This window comes from Streptopelia decaocto (genome assembly GCF_964273445.1).
Source record: "Streptopelia decaocto genome assembly, chromosome: 2".
Taxonomy (NCBI): Eukaryota; Metazoa; Chordata; class Aves; order Columbiformes; family Columbidae; genus Streptopelia; species Streptopelia decaocto.
In genome coordinates this window covers 117,465,625-117,491,215 of record NC_138655.1, presented here as the reverse complement: position 1 = coordinate 117,491,215, position 25,591 = coordinate 117,465,625, and the positions used below count along the sequence as shown (strand labels likewise).

The following is a 25,591-nucleotide window of genomic DNA, read 5'->3' as shown; positions in this document are numbered from 1 at the left end:
TCGAGTTCTTAGTGGACAAAAGGGATCCATCACACTTCACACATCTGGTGGCGGTGTCTCAATAAAAGATCTATGAGTGAGGGAAGGGACCTCCAAACTCACGCAGACCTAAATTCTGTGTCACTGCCTGACTAGTTTATTTTTTCAAAGTTTTGGTTTTCAGAAGTGTCCATCCTATATGAAAGTCCAGCAAAAAGACAGAGGTGAAATTTAGACTGTGTAGATGGGAGATGCCTCCCCTGGTTGTAGGAGTAAGGCAAGGTTTTAAGTGTAAACCAGTATAGGCACTGTTCAGGCATTTCTGTAGCCTGGCAATTTTCAGTGTCAACATCACAAGCAACCACCTTTCTTCAAAATTTTAGAAATTAAATAAGAATAGATGAAATGTAATTGTAATCACTTGCTGTCATATGTTTTACAAAGGAAATTGCTAATTTACAGTAAGAATCTGAAAATGTTTTTTTAAGTTGTCTCTTCAGAAGAATATCTTGAAGATAACATATTTTCATAGCCAATTTTGTATGGATTTCTCTTATTCTGGTCCAAGCAAGACAGAAACTAGGAAATTATGTTTAGTATGCATGGAATGAGCAATGCAAGGACTATTACTTTTATTGGCATGTGTGAATATTAAGTCTAACAAATATTTTACAGACTGTTACAGAAATCTAATTAATAGTATATCTTTGCTTGACTTGTTGCCATCAGGGTACAGAGTGAGAGGTTTCTTTTGCTTTGCCAGATTGGCTGTTGTTCCTATTCTTATTTCAACTTCTCCTATGATATAGGAGAAACTCAGCTGTGTCTTCATGACATCTGAGGAGAGACTCCAGAGGTGCACCCAAGATAATTTTGCTCTCATGAGCCCAAAGCTAGGCCAAATGTGCCCAGATGACCTGCCCATTGTGGCAGCACACGTTTGGCTTTCAGAGGTTGGGTGTCTGGCTGGAGGGAAATTTGCGAAGAGCTTCTCAGGGAGGGCTGTGACCAGAAACCCATGGCCAGCACTGGGGGCTGTGGTAGCTTTACAGTAGCTAAGGACCCAGAATACTTTGTCACATTTTGACATGTTTCTGCATGTTCAATAGTAATTTAATTCTAAAATTATTTTGGTTGCTGGACCAACTTTAGGCTCATTGTAATGAAACTATGAAACTGAACTGTATGAATACATTTCTACCAACATTTCTACCAACTTTAGGTTCATTGTAATGAAACTATGAAACTGAACTGTATGAATACTTTTCTACCAACATGATAGGGGAAAAGAAAGGAAGGTATACTCTGCATCCAACCTATCACAGCGTTGGGACTTTCTGTAATTTTTTTTTTAATATCATGCTTCCCTTCTTGGCAGCATTCCCCATTGCTATCCCTGCTGCTTTAAACTGTATTTTTCAGGGTAATATGTTGAAGATCTAGACAGAAAATAGAGGAACACAGAAAATGAAGAGGGAAGAACTGAGCAAACTATATAAATACACACATATACATATATAGTATGGCAGTATAGGCAGCAATATTGTGAACTCCATGATGTAATTTGAAAAGATGGATTCTGAACATACTGTTTCTAATGACAGATAAATAAACTGCAGTATATCTCTGAGTGCGGAAAACAGTGTACTGAATGTAATTATCATTAACAAATGCAACAGCTGTAGCTATATAAGAGATATTTTGAGCATCTGGAATGAGTCTTTTCCCTAGCTGGTTGGATGGCTGGTCTGCCAGCAGCCTATGGCAAGATCCACCAAGTTACTTAATTCCTTTTAAATCAACTTTCTTTTAGATGCCCTGTAGGTGTGTTACTTAAGCTCACTTTTTCCCTGGTTACACCACAATACTAAAAACAATCTCCAGAGAGTGCATTCTTCAAGCAAAGAAGAAGAAATTGCTTTAACGTGTTTCTTGTAACTGTTCTTTATGCTATAAGAAGAGCCCGCAGCATGGTCTTATTTGTTTCATTTGCACAAAAGAGGGAAAAATGCTGCTGCTATACAGAGGAGAAAAAGACCAAACCCTCAGAGAAAAAGTATTTTCTATTTTGGGTTGATTCACCAGTGTCTTATGCTTGCCTGCCTTCTTCATCTGCAACTACAACAAGTGAGTGCGTGGTGCGCCCTCTCTGATGTGGCAGCATTTTCATCTTGTCTGCTGTGTTACAAGTGATTAGTTGAGGCTTAGGGCTGTGGAGAGAAGCACCCTGTGTGTGTACTCTTGGTGAGTCAAAAACTAGGATGGCTTGAACAAGGAGTTGGTGTTTTTTGTAGAAGCAGCGATCAGCTGGAGAGACAAAGCTGTCTGTGCTTGTGTGAGCATACCTGTGGCTAAGAAATGTAGACAGAAGCAGTTTCATCCTCAAACTGGTGCATTACTATGGGGCTTGTGACATGTTGGCTGAGTCCCAGCTGTGCCACTGGGCCAGCAGTGGCTGCACGCCGCTGTGTGTTTGTTTCCACCTCTCTTCATTTGTGTTGCATTCGACGGTGTCTGTGCAGCGGCTGAGACAGGGGGACCCTCCTACTCCTGAGGACTGCTTGGCTTTGGGACTAGAATAAAATATTTAAGGAGGTGTTTGTCTGTTTTACAGACTAGTGGGATTTGTTAGCTGTATTTTTAAAAGTCAGGCTCATATGTAAATAAGATTTTAAGTGTAGCATACGTCTTTATTATGGTGAATTTTAGATGAGTTATGTAATCAGTCTGTTGCCATCCGTATTCTTCTGCTGTGCTTTCCGAAAAGAGCATATTCCATCCATTTATGCTGATCAAGAACAGTATGTGAAAATGGCACTAGCAGCAGCTGCTCTTTTGAATATGGTTGTAGCTGGCCTGAATCTGATCCCAGTTTTCAAGAGGCAGACTTTGTAAAAATTGCAGTGCTACATTTGGATGAGGACAGGGGCCCTGGGTGATGATACTTTACCTCTAGTCATTCATAATTTATGAATAAGTAATTAAATGTAACTGTAAAGAAACTGTGCTTTCTAACTGTATCTTCAAAGATTCTATTTAATCTAGAATCTCTACGACATATTAAAAAAAACCCCAAACAAACAAACAAAACCCAACCCAAAATCAACCGACCAAAACAAACAAACAAAAAACACCACCACCAAAACCACAAAAAGATTAAAACAAAAAATTTGGAAGAGGTTTCTTAGTGAGAGCTCTTTGAAGTCACTAGCTAGATTGAGTTGATGAGGACCAATTAAAGCAAAACATGTGTCCACAATTTGCTGCCATTTGTTCTGGGCACATCTTTATGGATGAAGTTTGTTGCCTCTGTAACGATGAAGATGCAAATGCCTTTCCCATGACACTGAGCTATCTCCATTTTTTATGAAGACCTAATGTGATGATTTAAACCCTACAGCATGAGCCACAATATGTCTGCGTTTTCTGTAATAAAACATGCACTATATAATTTACCATGCATGCACTGTTCACTAAGGGCTTCCAAGTTGCATACAAACTAGAGAAAAATGTGGAGAAAGGTAAATGGTGAAGTCCTTGGCACACAAACTGTATACAAGACTTTCTCCTTCAGACATTTATTTTCCTGAAATGTGGAAGGGCTTTTATTTTCTGTTTACTTACAGCACCAGTGTCTTATGAGGACCTGTCACCATAGCATCTGGAAACAAACGCCAGTCTGAGAGTTTCTTCACGCCATTATCACTTACTGCGTTTCCAAGCATCACTCTTTCATCTCCGAGATCTGGCACAATGCCCAGTAATATCAATAGAAAGAGCCTCCTATGGACAGGCTTGCACCGCTCTCTGTAGCAAACTGAGCGAAAATGGCAGTGAGTGGTTGTGCTTTATAACACAGGCTGTTTCAAATCTTGTATCCCGGTGCTGTGGATGCAGCTCGCCTTCCTCAGTTATAACGGGCAGCCTGGCTGCCTTTTGACTAAGTCTCTTGTGGTGAAGTTCACCCTGTAGAAAGGGTTAGTACAGGCCACTGTTCCATTTCAGTCTGAAGCAAGTCTAGGGGCTCATCCCCTTTTTCATAAATATTTGATGAGCAATGTGAGTTTTTCAAGTTCATGTTTTAGAGAAGAACCAGTTCTGCCTTCTGAAAAGTGCTGAGCAGGATTGTCTCCTAGCGCCTATTGCCTCTAATAGGAACCAACACGCAACAGCTCCTGGTTGTGTTGCCACATACTGTCTGTGAATAATTACATGATATTAATGAGATGATCTGCAGTGATGACTCGTTTATACAATTATACATGGCTCATTTATAGCAAGTGGGGAGGCATGCAAACAGTACGAAAAAGACTTGTCAGAATCAGGGGTATAACCTGTTCTCTGCCTATGACAGTAGATAAGACACGAAGAAATGGATTTATAGGGCAGGTAGCTTGACATTAGACATCAGAAAAAAATGTTTTAGCAGGTTAGGACATTGAAACGTTAGAACAGGTTGGTTTGGAGGATTTTAGTCTGCCACTGAAGCACTGAATGGAAAAAAAACATCTCGCAGGGGAGACAGAGGTCATCTAGATGATTTCAAAGGCTGCCATCAAACCCTCTGATCCTGTGACCAATAGGTACTGTGTCCTTAGCGCAAATGAGCCTGCTTGCTTTGACAGAGGGTTCTCGGTTTGCACGAGCCATGTATAATTAATCCATGTGATAGAAGCACAGAGCTGACGTATGCTAAAGGTACTGGGGATCACTTGATAACAGATCAGCAGAGAGTCTCTCCCTATCATTCATGAGGACTCACAGACAGAAAAGAAAACATTTTTGTTGTGCTCTGTTAGGGTGGTAGGTGTTAGCCTAAGCAAAGAGAGCAGCGGGGAGTGGTTGTCCAGCAACAGATTCCATCTGGTTTGCTTAAAAATTAGAAAGGTGAACAGCCTCTGGGTGTGCAGTGTTTCATGTACAAAGCTTTTTGGGACACTCACTGGGCTGGAGCATTTGTATTGGAGAGTCACGTGCCTTGGTAACAGACTGCCCATCGGGCAGCTCGCAGCAAGCATCCATCAACGCTTGCCTTTCCCAGAATTCAATTAAAGGTTGTTGCTTCAGTTTCTCAGCAAAAAAACCTTTGCCTTATTGAAAGAAGCTGCCTTTCTATTTTGTAATCCCTTCCTGGAAAACAGACCTTTGAAAAAGAACTCTAAAAGCAAACGGATGCACCTTATAAAGGAACAAAATTGACCATGCGTTTTCTTATCAGATGTAGGTTCCAGAGTCCTTGATGTGCCCTTTAGTGAGATTTCAGATGCACACACACAAGAGAGCGTGTTCCTGCTCGCTGCCTGGAAAAGCACAACTCTGAATCATATGGTTCTTGTGATTCTAAACCTGAGATTGTTCCCATGAATACTTTGCAATATTTATTTTAAACTTGCTGGTTCTATGAACATTCTTGCCTTTAAAGACATTATGGTTTGGTAGCATTTCAGAGATTGCACAAACTCATTAAAGAGTTTCAAGTACATCTCTTGGGGAGGGGATGTTCTGCCTTGTTCTGCCAAGAGCAAATAGAAATTTAGGACATAGCAACCCTCCCAAACAACTAACATGTTGTGAAAACTCTGCCACTGTTTTTGCAGATTTGCTGAAACACAGAAAGATGTGGAATAGGCCTGGGGCTATAGAACTTCAGGTCATGGTTTAAGTCTTCGACACTGAATTTGGGATAAAAACCCAACAGACAGTTATGTTATTATATTTGCGCTTTCTGTTGGCAAACAAGCAATTTGTGCCTTTGCACATATAATTTGATAGTCTGATTATGTTCTTGTCATTAAGTATCTTGAATTATATGCTCGTACTGGTACTATTTGCACTAGGACCTTGTAGATTTTCCAAAATTAATGGGACATGGGTAACTCCCTTGTGTGCATATTCATCAAACATTCATACACCAGTTGTGGGACATTCTGGTAACAATGTCCATGACCACTATGCTAGAAGACCAAGAGATATTAAATACATACATATATATATGGATGTTTACCCAAGTTGTAAAATGCTGCAAGGATTTGATTTTAAAATTCCTTTCTGTCTTGTTAAAACAATAATTTGATAGGTCAAAAATGAATCCACAATATTGTTTCCATCTTATGTTGTGAATTATTCGTGTTTTGAACCTGAAGCAATCCCCATTGTACTGTGATGTATCTGTCTAATTGTCTGGTTTAGATTCAGTATTGTTTGCCTCAAGCCTTCGAGAGAGGTTTTAGAGGGAGAGTGAATAGACAGGAGTACAAATTTGACTTTTCGCTATTTTCCCTTTCAAAAGTCTATTCATCCATCTCTAATAGAAATGAGACTTCAGGAACAAAGACTTAGCAGCTTGTGCAATTTCACGTGTGTGTCTTTGAGACTCGGTGTCGAGTCAAGCGGAGGAAAAAATGTTACTGATATGCAGACAGGAGCCTAGCGACCATGAAATATTGGTCCTGTTGAGTTCAGTGGCAAAGCTCCCATTGACTTTACTAGTATTGGGATTTTATTCCCAGCTTTCATGTTCCCATCTTGCTTAGATATGTCACATTATAAAAAAAAAAATATCCTGTCAGACATTTATTTCCTTCCCCAAAGCCTTCTTTTCTTGCTGGCTGTGCCTAAGAGACATTGGTATGTTTTTGACAATATTGCAATCAAGCTGTAATCCAGCAAAGACAGTTAAATATGTAAATAGAGCTCTTAGCACCAGGCAGACTGCTCCTACAGCAGCCACTAGCCATGGGCTTGAATTGCTGTTGGACTGCGTTCCAGTAATTTGACATCAGAAAATTTTTCTGTCAGCACACATGCTGGTGTCTAATGTCCATGAATTATCCAGTGCCTGTGACAGTTTTCTTGTGAGAAAGACAGAAAAATGGCTAACTGTTAGATACTTAATATACATTGTTATCTGCGCTGCCGTGCACATGGACGTGTACATTGGTATCAGTAATACAGCGATGTTCATACTGTCGTGTTTAGGTTCTCGAACTTTTGTATGTGAAAAATGTCTTTGACTTTTTGCAAAACCTTTGAACTCTTCTCTGTCCACCCACACCTTGGCTCTCTACTTCCCATTATTTTTGAACAAGGAAGACCTAACTGTGAAGGTTATGCCAGCTTCGATCGCTCACCTATGCATCCATTGGTATCTCACTGCAGGCTGTGTAAATAATTTAGAAGAAATACGCATAAAACCAAGGTCATTGCAGGCTGTGGAAACGATTTGGAAGAAATACATATGAAACCCAGTATCATCGAACTTGGCATCATGTGATGGGTGTTACCCTCTCTGATCTCTACATAGCAAATATATAGATGTCCTCTACAATACATTTCCAAAGAACTGGAGCATATGCCAAAATTGAAGCACATTAAATTCAATGAAAAGCTTCAAAACTCCACCTGCAAAAAAAGAGTGCTGTGGAGCATCATCTAAGTTAGCCTTTGGAATAAAGCCATTGCTTCTCAAAGCAGTGCATCTGGCTGGTTTTTATTTTGAAGATAGGCATCTACAAAACTTCCTTGACAAATCAAGGCCTATGCATAATTGGTATGAATGTATTGTTTTGTAGTACATTATCATTTTAATATCCTCTGATGCCTTAAACCCAGGGACAGGATGTGTTCCCAAGGTCTGGGAAAAGCCCACGGCCTCATTTCACATGATTTTGTTCCCCACATTATTCTTGGATAAAAGGAAGATACTTGTTATGTGTCCACAAATATGTTTGAAAAGAGACCTTGATGGGAAAAATCCTGTGCCCCTGCCATAGTAACTTCAAACCACTCCTCTACTAGGTTCAAAAAGGGTTCTGGAAATGAGGAGAGAAAGTTTATAGCATGTTACACCCATTCAGCTAGAGAAGGCTGATGAAATTTATTAGGTCCATATTGTGTATTCACTATGCTGTTCTTACTCTGTACTGCTGGTGCATATAGATAAATTTCAAGCCACTGCCATCATCAGTACATGTCCAGTCCTGTGACAGAATAAAGCATACTCTGCATAGAAAGCTAAAATTTTGCTTAGATGGAAATGTTCAGACCATACAACAGACTATGTCTCATTGTGATCTTTCACCCGTGGACCTTCCTTATTGCTAGAAAGGGAACAAGCAATTCCCCGTCATCCCTGAGGAATATTGGTCTTAAATAGCTTGATAACCAATGTCATCAGTAGTTATGGGTCACAGCAGGAGAAACTAAAAGAGTTTGAAAATTTGTGCACTTATACAAGACCTCACATCACATTTCATCGAGGCTTTCAGAGTGAACCATGAAGTATTAGCGACAGTACTTTAGTGTACACTGCGTGAAAACCAGCATGATTTCTGGCCAGTTTTTAAGTTCATTTTTTTAAGTCCCAGGGCTTTATTGCTGCTGGAATTCCCTCACAGGAACGTGTGAGGGGCTCTCAGTACTTTAAGTTTCTAATTCTTCATGCATTTGAAAAAGGCACTGCTTCTTGAAGTTAGCATCCCATGGGAAGGAGAACAATGACTGTGCAGTATCTTCTTAAGCATTAGATATCACTGGCTCATGTAGAGGCTACAAATTCATTGTGGTATCACAGCTTCTCATTGCCGAGGGCATGGACAATTAACATACAGACACCATAATTAAGATGTCAAAGAGAAGAAAGTAAAGATAACAAACGATGAAAGTACCTCATAAATGGACAACAGTATGCTTGTATTTGTATAGACAGAGTTCATTCAGAGCCTTAAAGCACAGGGAGGGAAAGAAAATGGTTTCAAACCCTGTGATCTTTTGGCCTTGTCTTGGAGGTAGAGTGGAGCAATTATCTCCTGGTTTATGTCTTTTGCTTCGGTAGTGTGCAGACTTGGCACTGTTGTTCCTTAGAGCAACTGGCCATTTCACCTAGTTCAAAGCTGGTTTGTTCTGCCATTTCAGGAAGGAAGAGCTGTTTTTTCTGATCGAGGCCCTATACATGCCTGAGAGCATCATGTCAAATCCCTGCCCCGGGACCTACTTCTTAATGCAGAGGTTGTGAAGCATAAAGTTAATCACATTACGGTCTGTGCTGCGCAGAAGTGCCCTGACAGTTATTGAGGATGAAGCCTGTGCCGGAGAGAGAGAAAGAGCAATAGATGCTTAGGGAAGGAGGATGCTCCAAGACCAATTCCCAGGAGCACACAAGGAAGACGTGCAGGAATGGAATAGTTGCTATGGCTTAATAGGAATGGACGCTAGCAGCTTTTTTTCCAAGCAGTGCAGTCCCTTAGGAGAGAGATCATCTACAAGATAGAGTAACAGGACCCTGGGTCTCAGCTATGCGTATTGCAGTGCATCTTTCCTGGCCCTTGGGAGATTTATGACTGGGACCATTAGTTGTAAAGTCACTGCAAAGCATGTATGTGACTGACAGAGGATCAGATATAAATCCTCTGGCCTCTGAGGTGAAGATGGCTGGACTGGAGGCAATGTAAGACAGAAAGAGAACGCTTAGTGTACGTTGTCTGAGAAAGGGCTTCTATGGGAAAAAGGAAGGTCCTCTCTCCATGTAATTTGCAGAGGCAGAGAAACGCTGGGGTGAGTGGTGTGCAGTGTACATACACTTGATTAGCTCTTGTTTCAGGAAAATCTGTTTCAGAAATCAAAGGAAATTGTGAGGAAAATGTCTTTGTCTTAATTTTTATTGGGAGCATCTCTTTACCCTCCTGGCTATTGAGCTTTTCCTGTGGCTTACAAGGTACCTCTCTTTATTGGTGTTGCCCAGTATGGAAAATATCCATCTTTCTTGCAAAAGTTGATGATCCATTTGATGGCTTTGTGTAGCTATTTGCAGCCCTGAGAAGGCCACTGCCCCCTCCTGTGTGTGTTCCCTGCTCCTGGCCTCATGTGAAATAGGCAGCGAACCCAGTAGCAGGGAGAGCTCTGGGGATGCTGTAGCACCAAATCAGGACATGCAGTTAACTGTGCTTCATTCCTTCCAGAGCAACATGCCTTTCCCACAGTGGTTTTCACTGGTGTATCACAACATTCAGCATTATTGCCCTGGTTCACAGGATCTGTTGTGACCCAGAGCTGCACAGCTCAGTTCAGCGCAGGAGCTTGTGCTTCTCTGGACTCTGGGCTGACCGTGCTCCAGAGCAGCTCCATCACAGAAAAAAACAGCTTGAGGCTTACATTCCATTAGCATAAATTGCCAAAGGCCAAAAATATGTTGTAGAGCCGGTGTGGATTGTTAAGCCTCAATACATGCTCCCTTTTTCTTGCATCTTTTCCTTTGCTGACTCAGTGGAGGAGAAAAGGTTTAGAGCCTATTTTGTTATTCTCAGAGGATGGCTGTTCCTGATGCAGCTGCAAGAGTGAGGCCTAATCCACCTCCTAATATTAGAGAGACCTGGGGCTCTTGTTATTGCATTTCTCAGTATCTCCTGGCCCTACATGTCTTATCTGTTGAACTGTAGGCATTTGGGGCTCGGGTTTGACAGTATTTGGATGTGTTGTACAGTGCCGAGCGTACATTAGCTCTTAGTTAGTAATTATAACAATTAATAAGAAATACCATATGGCTAAAAATATTGTAACTCTCAAAAGAATTGTTGGGCCATTTATTTTTTGTGCATATGAGTCTGTGCCTCATTTAAGCCAATTATTTTTCTATTAACAGGCATTGGTTATGCCGTCCTTCTGCTTTTATTTTTAGACGTATTCAGATTATTACAGAAAGTGTGAAGAATGAATGAAAAAGAAATCTGTCTCCTAGTACTTGTTTTTTAAAATTAAATTTTGTGGTTGAATAATCCTACATTTAATCCTCAAAGGGATGTGTCCCCTATAGGGAACGTTTTCTGCACCCTCGGGTGCCTGCTGTCAAAATGTCAGAGGATGGGCGATGAATCCAAATGAATTCATGAATCCAAATGCGCATTTGAAAATCAGATGAAGTTTGATTATGATGTTACCAATACCTATCCTAACACATTTAATCACAGATGTGAGATTTATGGAGTAGAGGTATGTTACTCTGAAATTAATTTCCAAATTGCATTCTGCTTTGCAGACAATGGAGCAAAATTATGATGGAGTCTCTCTTACTTGGTGTCTTGTGACTTGGGGGACTGGGAAATCTCCATCTTCAGTGTTTCCAGGTGAAATTTCTGGGTTAGGCAGAGGTGATGCACTTCAGCGTGGCATGGACAAGTGTAAAGTCTTTTTTGCCCTCTGGATTGAAGGGATTCAAGCTTTATATCCATGGAGGAAAGGAGATTACACATGGTCCTGCTGTATCTCCAAACTGCATATTGTATGTCCTGATTTGTGGACTGGAGGCATTGTCACTGGCTACGACAAGAGGTTCTGTTCCTATTCAGTGACTATATTGGTAGGAGTGGTATTTCCAGAGCACGTGCCCTGGCGCAAAGGATACATTGGTGTTTGCTCTGAGTAGCAGCATTCACAAGGGAGTGAACATCACACCAAGCATTTGGCTCACCTGGGTAATTAAAACTTCGAAGCAGTATTTACAGTTGATTTTTGAAGTAATACATGAGCTTATAGAGGTGTATTTCTCCAAAGTTTAGCTGTGAGTAGAATATGATGTTTACTGCTGTTAAAGGACTGTCATGCAGTATGTCCATTTCGCAAATAGCTTTGGAAGACCTTTTTCAGATGTGTTTAAAATATTAAGTAGAAATTATTGAGAAGCTTTGAATAGTGCCTTCTGTAATGAGAACCAAAGCACAGATAAGTATATTTTTATTTAAAGAGTGATCTGCTATGCTGATGGGTACTTGGGGTAGAGGTGTACAGAAAGGTGCAAATTTGTGTTAGTGTTTTTTAAAAACAATCAAGACTTTCTTTTGTGAAGAATAGTTGTTTTGTGATGAGAGATGTATAAAGATATTGGTTGTTTCAACCTCAAGTGTCACTGGCAGATGAATAACAGGATAGTGAGAAGGATCATAGACTGATCAGCAAGGCTGATTTTTTTTACCAGTCAGAGAGCTTTGGAGATTGCAGTATAGCATGAAGAATTTATCTAGGTGATTTATCCACAGTCCTTGTGAATACATTACATCCATACTCTGTCTCAACTAGTGTAGAGCAGGTCTCAATATCTACAAATATATTATTAATGTTACTTTTGAAAGCAATAAGTTTTTGCCTAGTTTCAACATCCCTCGTGTTCATGGACTTTGAACATAACTCTAAAACTCACAATAAATCTTCTGCTATTGAAACAATTCTGGGGAAAATATTAATAAAAATACTTTTAAAAATGATGTTTCATAACAATGCTCAGGCAGCCTTCCTGCTGCCGAGAGCTGCTGGCATCCAGAAACAGAAAACTCTATAAGAGAGACTTCTGAAAAACAAAGCAAAACAAAACAACAACAAACAAAGGGGAAAAATGGCCTGTTTTGATTTTGCCTGTGGTGCTGTCTTCTTCTTTTGGAAGCTTCCATCATGAGATGTGCTTTGTGGGAAAGGCGGGGGGGAGAAAAGCAAGCTAATCAAAGGCAATGGAGGAGGCATTGCTTCATATTTAGCACATGGCTTTTCTTCTGCATCCATCAGTTCTTAGAATCATAGAATGTCCTGAGTTGGAAGGGACCCACAAGGATTATTGAGTCCAGCTCCTGTCCCTGCATGTGACAACCCCACAGTTCACACCATGTGTCTGACGGCCTTGTCCAAATGCTTTTGAACACTGTCAGGCTTGGGGCTGTGACACCTCCCTGGGGAGGCTGTTCCAGTGCTCCACCACCCTCTGGGGGAAGAACCTTTTCCTAATGTCCAACCTAAACCTCCCCTGGCACATCTTCCTGACATTCCTTCGGGTTCCGTCATTGGTTGCTGTAGAGAAGAGTTCAGTGCCTGCCCCTCATCCTTCCCTTGTGAGGAAGTTGTGAACTGCGATGAGGTCTCCTCTTACTCTCCTTATTGTGCTAAGCAAAACATTTTACTAGATAGAGAGGGGGAACCAAAAGCAGGGGTTTTTTGGTTGCTTTGTTGTTTTTTGCTTGTTTGTTTGTTTGGGTTTTTGGGGGTTTCTTTTTTAGTCAGCAGTAGTGAGACGACCATGCTAGGAATGACTCTTCAGGTTTTGGGGGTTTTTTCAGTCGTGGGATCAGTGAGTTCTCCTTTCTGCTTCACGGTGTAAGGCAGTTCCTCAGCCATCCACCTCCTCCTTACCAGTCACCAGCTGACCATGCTGATATTTGACTTCTGCCCATCCTTATGGATCCATGAATTTTATTATTCAGCATCTGTAGCCAGGGATGAGTTCCCAAAAGAAGTAGCTCCTTTACAGCCACTGAAGTAGGACCCACACCTGGCATTTCTCACTGCAGCATTTTTTGGATGCTCCTTCTGAAGCACAGGGGAAGGAGTCTGGCAGAGCTGCCTGTGTTGCAGCTGACAAAGCCCTTTGGAAACTGCCACCGAAGGAGGAAAAGAGCAGAGCGGGCGAGGGTGGCTCACCCAGCAAGGGAGGGGAAGATTTGGCTCAGCTCAGTGTGGTTCCCTGTATGTCAAAGCTGTAGTAAGAAAGAAAATGAAGTCGTTCCATGAGGCTAGTCATCTATGGCTGCTTTTTCATGCAAGACAAAGCAAAACATATTTTCTACTATGTGTCTGTGCAAGAGTAAGAAACAGTCATGAATTTGGCAGTGAGAAAATTTTCCCTTTATAAAGTTATAAGCTGCGATGATTTCACTTTGACAGCCCTGAAATGCACAAGATACTGAGTTGAGAGCTTCTTAGGTTTGGAAAATGCAAAACTGGTAGGTCTGGACTGAGTTATGGCAGAATACTGTGGAAGCCTTTGGTAAATGAGCTTTAGAGATTTACATTCTTAAGTTTGCTTTTCTGAGAAAACCAATATGTATTAGTGCAGCAGGCAGTATTTTTTAATGCAGGAAAGGTAGGATGCAAATAGTATTATACTTGTCATTATATAAGATCAGAAATGCATTAATTTATAATACATGTTCCAATTTTAAGACCCTCTTAATTTCAGTGAATTGGAGTGTTTGGTTTGAAGGGCAAGTGTTTTAATGAAGACATAAATCACCTGTCTTAAGTACCTCTTTTGCCATTTTCTTATATAAGATCAGTAGCTGCATTGGAGGTTCACTGGTATAATTCATAGTGCTCTGGCTGCTATTGAGGTTGTATTTTCATGACAGGTCTGGGGCTTTGTTACTTATACTGTAAGAGTTATAGATTGGTGACTGTCTATGTACCTCACAGGCTACTGAATTTGCCACATATTGTAGTTTTTTAAAATATTAATTTATTTTTATCCCAATACTTAATCCAGTTGTCCATTATTCAGCATAAGAGAATTTCAACAAGTCTGCCATACATCCATTAAGCACATCTACTACCCTATGGTGCATTCATCAGGCATTCTAGATTTTTAAGATATTGCCTCCAGGGCAAGTTTGCATATGAACTGCATCAATCTTGTGGTTTCTTCCCCTTCTCCGACCCCGTTTTCATTTGTAGAGGACCTTGGCACTGCTGGTTGTCATAGGAACATGGCAGGACTGTTCAACAGGAGAAGTGGAGAGGCAGAGCTTTGCCCATAACTCATTCAGGTTGCTGCCTCCAGGAGATGCCCATCAGCATCAGCAAGGAGCACACTATGGAAACAGTCATCAGTGAATCTGCGGTTGCAGTAGCATTCTGGTGAGGACAGGGGCGTTTCAGTATTGCTATTTCTAGCCCCAAAGCCTCTACAGACCCCAGCAATGACCTAGAACCTGTTGTTTAGGTGCTCTGCAAACATAAAGGTGATGGATATCTGTGTGTAAACTGTATACCCTACTGTTTTGTGACCTCCTGGAGAAAATATGTTGCAGTGACACATTTGGCAAAAGTACCGCAGAACATCTCAAGTAATTGGTGGGGAGACACTGGAGTTACCTAACTATATCTCCTACAGCCCTCTCAGAGAGGCAGAGACTAAACTGTACTGCAGATGGCAAGTCTTCACCCCAAAAGAGTGCTCTGTGGCACAGTTTGGAGATGAAGTAATGGAGGGACCTTGGAAATACGTGTCTGATTGCTATGCTTCTATAGTATTCCTGTCAGCAGCCTTCTAGCTATTTATTCAGCTTTGAACCGAATTAGATTTGTGATGGCTCCTCTCTACAGCCGGTTTTTGTTGATGGAGGGGATTTAATGGGTCTCTTTTTTTAGGGAGCTTTGCTTAGTTCTAAGTCAGTATGCTAAAAGCACCCTTAGGCTGTTTTTAATGTATGTTGGGATTGCAATACTCTACAATACTGCTGGCAGTGATGGAGCACCTGCAGTTTTCATTCCTTTAATTGTGTTTACTAGCATTTGAACAAGAATTAATCAGACTGTGAGGAGAATGCTGCAAAGTTTCGGTAGAGTTGTGGCTACCCAAGCTGCTTCCCTCAAAAAACAATGTCTGTTCACTCCTCTGTGACCATATATGTACTGGCAGTCACTAAATCAAATGCTTAGCCTGAACAAGTGAAGCTCATCCAGCTCAACAGAAGATCCAGAATATGCAAGGAAGAAGGAAAAAAAAAAAAAAAAAGGATTCTAAACTTCTTTTCTTCAACAATTATTGTTACAACAGATAGAAGTCATTAGCGTGCTTTGGTAAAAAGGAGTCTGGGTAATTGCAGGTCACTCAACAAAGCAACAGTATGTGTAATAGGAATGTGGAAGCACTGGAAATGAGGATTAATTTCTAGTATTGTTTAGGAAACATTTCACACAAGTCACAAGTGAACAGAGGATGCAGGAGCACGAAAGATGCTGCATTTATTCTTTAATGAGAAGATTTCACCAAAGTAAACCCTGGGATCTCTGGGGCTCTGAGTAACACTTCCAGGTTTCTTTTCAAACTTTTATCTTTCAGTGTATGAGCTACTTGATACCAAATTGTTTCCTTACCATAAAAAACAAGTAAAAGCAGTTTATTAGTAATGCTTTAAGGGGGTCTAAAGATCATATTCCACCTATATTTCTGGTCACACCATTCATGTTTATTTGAATCACTTAATTGTATTTTCAGTTCACAGAAATAAGTAAGTGCATGTTTAGCTTGGTTTAAGTCATTATAACTCGACTGAAAGAAATTACTTTTATATATACTATATAATGTATTTATTTTATGTATTATATTAGTAAAATATAGATATGGTACAGACAAGTATGACAGATATAAACCAGTTGGTTATGGGAGCTGTGTCTGGATTTCTTATGTCCTTCTGTCAGGGTTCATGTTGTTGAAAATAGTTCATTCTTCAAACCCCGTTTTTAATTAGCTTCCATGTATACAATGTACACAGTGTATGCAGTACAGTGAGATAAAGAGCACGGTGACTGTGTTTACTCACAATATCCATGTTTGTCCCACCAGCACTGTACTGGGTCCAAGTAAATAGTAGTTAATTTTGACATTTTGGGTCCGAGTAATCCTAGTAAACGTTTGATTCCACCAAAATCGTTGCTGGGAATGCTTCTTGCCCCTGATGCCTGTAAAGCTTCTAAGTAGTTAAGTAATGTGCTGTGACTGGTGTTTTTACACAGAATAATTTTCTAGTGTCCTGTTGTTGATGAATATCTTCACTAAGCCGCAGTGTCCATGAACTCATCATTTTATTCTTCTGTTATACAAAAAAACCCAAAACTTGGGTTAGTTGTTTAGATTCAGACAACGCAGGTTTTAATTTAAGCTAGGACATGGTCAGATAAAGCTCATCTTCCAGGCACAGATTTGCTGCAGGTAATAAAATGCTGATACTGTATTGCAAACCCATTGATTTAGTAGAACATGTATTCTCAAAACTTTAAACTACAGTAGGTATCCAATAAAACACCTTCTTAACAATTTTCCTTCTGTTTTCCACATTATTGGAAGCATATATGGAAGGTCTGTGCAAGTCATTTTTCACATGTGGCTACTCGCATGAATACCCTGAACCTAAATCCCTCAAGTAGCTCTTAATTTGTTTTCTGGTCCTTGACAACTGCTTTCTTTTGCTAGTACAGCCATTTAGGCATTGTCAGAAGATAGCTGGTGCGATCGGCTCCCACATTCTTGTCTTGGTTGCTCTGATAATTTAATTTTGAGGAGAAAAAATGTAATTTGGTAGATCATCTTTAAATTTATACTGGTGTGAAATGTGATTTAGATTCTTCCACACCCGTTCCAAAGAGAAAACTGATCTACTGAATTATTTTAATGTTTTTATATCCATTTCTTGCTGCATTTGTTTAAAATTTTGCATGTTTACAGTAGTCCTAGATAGTAAGCAGCTATCTAAGCTGGTTGATTGTCATGTGAGAGACCAAGAGTGGACACTGGCAGGGGTAGGATGCTTCAGAGGAAAATGATCCCCTGAAGTATAACAATTTTGCGGCCATACAAGCAATGCACAACCCAAGGAGGAAAGTTGTATGGAGTGACAGATGGATGCCTCTAGTTGACTTCTCTGTAGGTGCAGGGGGAGCAGATGGTGGGCATGGTAATGCCCAGCCATATGATTTTAGGTACCTTTGCCCCCTCGGCATGGCTGTGAATAGTAGTGAGGCTGGGGTCTTGTGGGTTCCTTTGCCATGGCACAATGTGCTTCTCTCAGCACAGCTAAAAGGAAAAAAAAAACAAACATAGCCTCATAAACATCTCTGGTAATTCAGACACAGACACAGTTATGAACAATTAGAAAAGAATAATGTTGTGCATTATTTCTTCTTCTGAGGCTCTGGTGGTGTTTTGTGCAGATAAAGCAAACACCTTGCACCTCATCAGTGAGTGAGACTGAGAAAGGAATCGCCCTTAACTACTTCTATGCCTGGTGTACTGTAAACACTTGTAGGTAGAAATAGGTAACGTAACCAGGTGCATAAATAGTGTCTCTGCCTGTTTCACAGATGGGAAGCCAAATCTATGCGGAGAAAAAACTTTACCTGAAGTCCCTCAGCAAGTCAGCGGCAGAGCAGAGCTGGAATTCCAGCTCCGGCCACCCTGCCAGCCCCCAGAAGGCCACCTGGGACCTGGGGGCTCTTAGTGCACCTGAGCTGGGAGCGTCAGGTTGCAGCTTTAGGTGTGGCTGGATGATTTGGCTTGTGTTGCAGAAACACCTGGAGAATGGTCTTTCCTGTGTAATTCCTGATTGTTGTATGTTTTTGGTGAATATGGACCCAAATTTTGAAGTTTTGCCTCAAAACACCTTTTTTTTTTTTTTTAACTTGACCATACTTAGTTCAGATGATGACTTGATCAAAGCAGAAGAGCGATGATTTGATCTGAGATTGCTTTCATGTCTCTGAGTGATGGCTGAGTTGTTCTCCTTCCTTCTTGGATGAAGTAATGCCTGATTGTGAGCAGACATTAATCTCTACTGAGAACATTATGTACAATGGAAAATGGAAAGAGAATGAATCCAGGCTTTTTTGTAGCTCTTGACTTTCTTATTCCATAGCAGAAGGAACTCAGTTATTTATAGGAAGGGTCCCCGTTCTCCCTTTTTTGGCTTCAGCCAGCAAGAGCATAAAAGGCTTGATACAGCAAAGTAATTGTACATTCATGGTACAGTGACCAGGCTAATGTCTGGTGTGACAGACCCCACTGACTGCTGAGGAGCCCTACAGTCTCCACATCAGCAGTCTTGCCCACAATAATGGAATAATAAAAGGAAACCTTAATTTCAGGAAGCTTCTTCCTCTCAGCTATGAAAAGATTCAACAATGTCTCACCTTTACAGGAGCCACTGGGAATCAATATGTAGAGATAAATGGGTCTGTTTGAGGTGAATAGGGTGAACTTAACTGCAGCCAGAAGAGTTCTGCTCAGATACAACATTGTCAAGGTTGTGCTGCCCATCCTCAAGGGCCAGGGACGAGAGCACAAAAGTTGAGGAATTCTTTCTGTGGTTTATTATTTCTTATGATGATAATAGTCCTGTTGTGTTCAAGCAGAAGGGCTCATTTTCCAAACCCTATACATGCATGTATGATACCATCCTGGATCCTAATGCATTCAAAATTTGAACAGAGGAAAGATGAGCAAAAGCATTATTTTAGCCTTGGAAAACTGAAACGATGTAGGAATTGGCTTTCCCAAGATCGCAGTGCGATCTGGTAGATCCAAACTCTACCCTTGAGGTCAGGCCCAGTGCTTTAGTGCAAGTTCTTCACTCATTTTATCAACCAGTCTGACTTACTGAGCTCGGGGGAAAATGATCCTGTGTTAATTTCTCTTTCTGGCCTTAGGAATTATAAAATGAAAAACTAAGCAGCAAAGAGTAAATAACTTTTATTTCACTTAGAACTGTGTAGTAAGTGTAAGCCCTGCTGATAGGTGCTGTGTAAGTGATTAGCACTCTGCTCACGTATGGAGCTTGTTTTCTGGGGAGGCAGAAGGGCCCTGCTTTTTCCACATAATCACTATGGCTTCATGAGGGAGAAAAGCAACATGTAGTTTCTATTCAGAAATGAAGGCTTTGTACTTATCACCAAAGTGGATGATCTACAATGAAATGGTAGCGCCTGTTGAGCACGTAGTAGGACGTGATTGCTTGCCACAGGACAATGAAAGAGGTATATTTCTTTTCCTTTTTAGTGTGCACTGAAATATTTGCCCATGCTCTTGTAATTTTTATTAGAAGCTGGCCAAGAATATAACATAACATAACATAACATAACATAACATAACATAACATAACATAACATAACATAACATAACATAACATAACATAACAACATAACATAACATAACATACATAACATAACTTAACTAACTATTATATTATATTATATTATATTATATTATATTATATTATATTATATTATATTATATTATATTATATTATATTATATTATATTATATTATATTATATTATATTGTATTGTATTATATTGTATTATATTGTATTATATTATATTGCATTATATTGCATTATATTGCAATATAATATAATACAATATAATACAATATAATACAATACAATACAATATAATACAATATAATACAAATGTAATTCTAGAGGACTCAACAGGTGGACTGAGCACACACTGGAATGCTTGTGTGTACCTCTTCCTTACTTCCCCTGGGAGAGATGAAATTGCACTGATTTATACATTTGTACATTTTTATCATAATAAGAATCACAGATTCAAATCCTCTTCATTTATATTGGATGTTTTCAGCTGTGTTGGGTTTCCTTACCACCTCACGTACTTTTTTTGGACAGAGTTTCCCTATCTTTCATGTGCTTTTGTTCTCATTGTGTGGATTCTCCCTGCGTCTCGCGTTTGCTGAGCTCACTGACTGTGGCCAGTGGCATTACCACGCTGAGTAATGCCCAGCTAGGAGGAATGTCTTGGCCCAAGCACGGCAGATCAGAGCCAAGATGTCGTTCTGAATAGCTGCTTCCACTGCTGACTTCCTTGGTTAAATTTCCCATTTAACCTTGAAAGACTTTATTGATCTTTTGCATCATTTCCACATCTCTGCACTCTGCCTTGCCCATGTCCTGTGTGGAGACTGGGACGTGTAAACATAGCAGAGCTGGTGGCCATAAGTAACATGGTGGCTTAATGTCTTCTTGTGAGTTTTCTTTTTAAATTGAAGCCAGCTCCCCTTCACCAGCGCTCTCAGATGAAAAGAACTTTAAGAGTTGATGAATTTAGTAGGAAAGAAGCCACTTATTCTGCCTGAACCTGAGTGTGCCCCAGAGGCTCCTCAAAATGAGCATATTTGAAGAAAACAGCAGTTGACTTTTCTGAGAACATAAAATATTTCAAGTCTGATCTGAGCATCCAGCAGGATGACCGTGAGCCATGAGCACTGTGCCTTTGTGGCCAAGAGGGCCAATGGCATCCTGGGGTGTATTAGAAGGGGGGTGGTTAGTAGGTGGAGAGATGTTCTCCTTCCTCTCTACTCTGCCCTGGTGAGACCACACCTGGAATATTGTGTCCAGTTCTGGGCTTCTCAGTTCAAGAAGGACAGGGAACTGCTGGAGAGTCCAGCGTAGGGCAACAACGATGATTAAGGGAGTGGAGCATCTCCCTTTTGAGGAAAGGCTGAGGGAGCTGGGTCTCTTTAGCTTGGAGAAGAGGAGACTGAGGGGTGACCTCATTAATATTTACAGATATATAAAGGGTGAGTGTCACGAGGATGGAGCCAGGCTCTTCTCGGTGACAACCAATGATAGGACAAGCAGTAATAGGTACAAACTGGAACACAGGAGATTCCACTTAAATTTGAGAAGAAACTTCTCAGTGAGGGTGACAGAGCACTGAACAGGCTGCCCAGGGAGGTTGTGGAGTCTCCTACTCTGGAGGCATTCAAGACCTGCCTGGACACCTTCCTGTGTAACCTCATCTAGGTGTTCCTGCTCCGGCAGGGGATTGGACTAGATGATCTTTTGAGGTCCCTTCCAATCCCTGACATTCTGTGATTCTATGATCCTCTGCAAAACAGACTCAGACCTGCCCTGTTCCTCTGGTTCATATTGGTTTGTGAGTAACAATTAAACAAGCTTTCATGCTGGCCCTTTATGATCACTTTTATAAACCAAACCCTAGACGTACTGGGTTTTTTTGTGCCATAGGTGCATAGGGTTACTGGCGTGATTAACATCCTGCATGTATATATAGAGAGAAACAGGTTTGCTTATAAGCTCAGGAGGGGTGTCCTGCTGTGGCTCCTGGGGACACACTTAGCACAGTGGGAATATGTGATTGTATAATGTATGAACAGGTACTGTAACTGTGAGAGAAGGGATCCTTCTTCTAACCATATGCTTTACAAAGTATTAGGTTCCACGTGAGCAAGCGCAGTCATACTCATTAGTTTGATAATCTGCTATTAAAAGCTGATTTTATAAAAGTTCTTGTTAGCACAGAATCACAGACACTGGAAACAGAAAAATTTGTTAGGACATATAGTCTATTTTTAAATCCCGCCAATTGTCTCCAGATGTCCCGACATCATATTTTCCAGCTCTGATACACTGGTCTCTTTAATCACACCTCTGACTGTAAGAGTCACCATGGAATAACAGTTTAAGGTCTGTTATTATTTCACCCAATACCTCATGACTATGCAGGACATGAAACTCAAGTAATGTAACACAGAGCTAGAATCACGTGGAAAACCCAATTTTATTTTTTTTTTCCCTATCTCCTATCTTGTCTTTTCTTCTCATCTGTATACCTTTGGTTTTGCTGTTGAGCTCCATTTATTTCACATTCACCCACATGTTCTGCTCCTGGTGTGTTGTTCATGTGCAGATGTAAAATGCAATGGGCAGACACCTTTGTGTATTATAGAAGTTTTCCAGGGAAAGCTAGAGGTTTCAGTAAATAGACTATATCTTTGGGGGCTTTCAATACTTTGGACAGTATCACTTTATATCAATTTAAAATCTGATTAGGAGTGAACCTCCCATTTTGTTCCTTCTTTACACAAAGCTGGAAGTAGCTTGAAAGGTATGTTTGAGGAACCTTATGTAATAATGGATTACTATATCACCTCATATAAATATAATAATTACTACTGTCCTATTGCCAGTGAAAAAGCATGTTGCACTTCTTCCTGTTGATAAGATGGTGAATATCTTAAAATAATGATATTTAATTTGTCAGCATTGGTATTCAGAGTGAACACAGGTTTGTAATGAGTCATAACGTACCACTTCCAGAGCTGGAACTGCTGCTTATGCATTGTGCTGGTTGAATTTAGAAGGGTTTTTTGTTTGTTGGATTTTATTATTTTTTCTGTAAGAGTAGCACTATCAATTTTAAGTCAAATCTCAGACAGGCATGAAGCTAAGTTGTAACTTCAAAAATGAGGTATTCCTGTGACTCCTTCTGTCCTCTCGTAGCCACGTATTCAGTGGAGTTTCATTATTTTCTTTCCTTGCACTCTTAATTCTCAGACTGTGAACTCCCACTAGCTGATTCACTGCTGCATAACATGCCGTGTGTGCGTCTGCCAAAATTATTATGGTGTCCCTTTACAGGCCAACCAAGAGCAGGGTGCCTGGCACCAGGTGCTAGCTCTATGGAGAGAAATAGGTAGTCTATATCACATCCATGCACCTTTACCTCCTGTCTTACCAGGTGTTTCAAGAAATTCATTTTGGAATTTGGCAAGGGAACGGGAGATCATACATGGACGGATTCCCCTGCACAGATAGCAAAGCAATTAGTTCCAATTTAAGATGACAGTCATCCAAACTGCTCTGCATGGAGCCAAACTGAAGTATACCCAAAGCAGATTGTAGAATGTGAGCCTAGATTTGAAACCACGATATTCTTAGAACCTTTTTTTTTTTTAATTATTACTTACTGTTTGTTTGGTTTGTAGCAGTTCTTCCCTCCTTCATCAAGAGCATTTCCATTAAAAGCAGCCGGTTGACTTGTGTAAACGTGGCAGCATCAAGCTTTTGATATTAGTAATGAAGAATACATTTAAGGGACAATTTTTCCAGAATGTAATACCAGCTCTTCTTTCCACCAGCAGGGACTGGCTGTTCCATGACAACTGGAATGGAAATATGCTTTTTCAAATGAAAAATCCTGAAGAGATTCATAACAATGAGGCCCACTCAAGACTGATGGGAGGGTGTTTGTGATTTTGAACAAAGTGCTGCAACAATTTTAGACTGGGCTATTTTCTGAAACAGTAAGGCGGCAAGTCTCTGAAAACCCAAATACAATCAGGCAAAGAATTAACTTCTGCTTTATAGCTGCTAAATTGAATTATCACTGGAGGGAAAGAAAGAGAAAAAACCACCAACAGTTTACCCAGACATTGATTCTCTATTATTGTCAAACCCCAGCTGTTCTGTGAACAGGAGTAGTGGGGTCAACACATCACTCTTGTTCCACACTGTGGAGGATCAATACCTGCAGTATAATTCAGGTACTTGTAATTACAAGGTCTTGGCAGCTTTGCCTGCAGGTTAAATGACAATCTGTGCCAAGTTAGTGGTTTTTTTTCTCCTGAAAGCCCCAAAATGTGGAGGTTTTGCTTCTTTTCTGACAAGAAGGGATCATTGATTCCTGGCATTTTTAAATTGCATGCTCTGCAGACTAGTGGGTCTACCAAGAGAGGGTGTGTGGGGTTAACTTTGGCACCATTTATACCAAGGAATCACACTTCTTTGCTTCTCATACAGCCTATAACTAGTCCTATTTTATAATGTTAGGAGAAATAGATTCTGTGGGTCATGATGGGATGAGAAGGACGAGACTGAGCTTTCGAAAGCAGCAGTGTGCACCGGCAGGTGGGATGGCAGCTCTGGACTCAAATCGCCAACGCTCCAGTAGATATGCTGGAGAGCTTTTGGGTGGATTGCTGCTGCTGCTGCTGCTCCTGGGTTTCAAGTGCTGTCTTGAAATTCTCACCCACATCAGCTGTCACTGTGGATTAAATTATTCCTGTTCTTACGTGGCCATACAGCGGGACAAACCGTGATGCTCCTGTTATACCTGTGCATATGCAGGAAGGCGTGCCTACCTAATGCTCCTGCCAGGCTGCTGAATTCAGCCCTCATCCTGAGCTAAGCACAGGCATTATGACAGATGTTTTGTCCCTGAGGAAAAGCTAGTGAGAAAACTCAGGCTTTGGCAGGAGTTATAGCCGGCCTTGAAGTGCTGCCCATCTGCTCGGCACCTGTCGGTGGGAGGAAGAGAACAGTACCCAAGACAGCAGGAGCTCAGTGGGACCCATTGCCATTGTATTGCCGAGATCTGCTTGACCAGCCCTACCTGTGAAATGATGCAGTCATCACGTTCTGTGAAAACAGTGCAGGTGCAACTCTATGTGTAAAAAAAATGGTGGTGTGGTGCAAATCAGCATAAAATGAACACAGCATGGTCTGCTGTCCCTAGAGAGCCCTGTGCTGATTCCCAAGTACCCAGAAACTAATCAAGAAGTTATAGACTGTGGCATCATGCATGTATCAGTTTGATTTTGTTGATTTGATATTTATAGGCACTGCTGAATGGTCCAACTTATATAGCACTAAGGAGGGGGGAAAACCCCTGAGTTTATATTACAGGGTGTTTTGAAAAGATGGACCCAATTTCAAAGCAGTGTAAATTGAAATGGGGTCCATCTTTTCCAAAACTGCTGTAGTTTGTGTGTGCTGCATGCTTCTTGTGACATTCAGTACAATCTGTGGCACTGGAAGTGCCCACAGACTGATTTCCTTCTACATGCTCCCTAGGAGTCATGATCATGTTGAAAGTTTTATATTATGGTAAATATTACACCCTGCATTATAGGGAAGAACAAGTAAATTTCTTGTCTTGCTCTCCCTATCCAGAACTACTCAAAAACCAGATATCTGCACTTTCAACAGGATTTTCTCTGTCTTTGGAACAACGCAGCAGCTCCAAAAATTGTAGTTTTCCGTCATAACAGTACCTTCATCTGGAGGGACTTAGAGCACAAGCAGATATGGAAAGAAAAATTCCTAAACTTCAAACAAAGATATACGGTTAATTATTACCAGTGGTGGAAACTGAAAGAAAATCCCTGTCTCACCCTTGCAAATAGTATTTATTCTCCTGCCTTCTGTTTCATCTGAAAAAATAGCATCCCTAGCAACATCTAAAAATCACGCGCTGTATTGATAGA

The 25,591-nt window shown here is 40.7% G+C and overlaps 1 protein-coding gene across 5 annotated transcripts in view; it reads left to right on the top strand.

Moving 5' to 3' along the window:
* The window catches only part of TMEM108 (transmembrane protein 108), a 252,886-nt gene that overhangs the window by 165,637 nt on the left and 61,658 nt on the right, over positions 1 to 25,591 (top strand). The gene's annotated exons all lie outside the window — the stretch shown is intronic.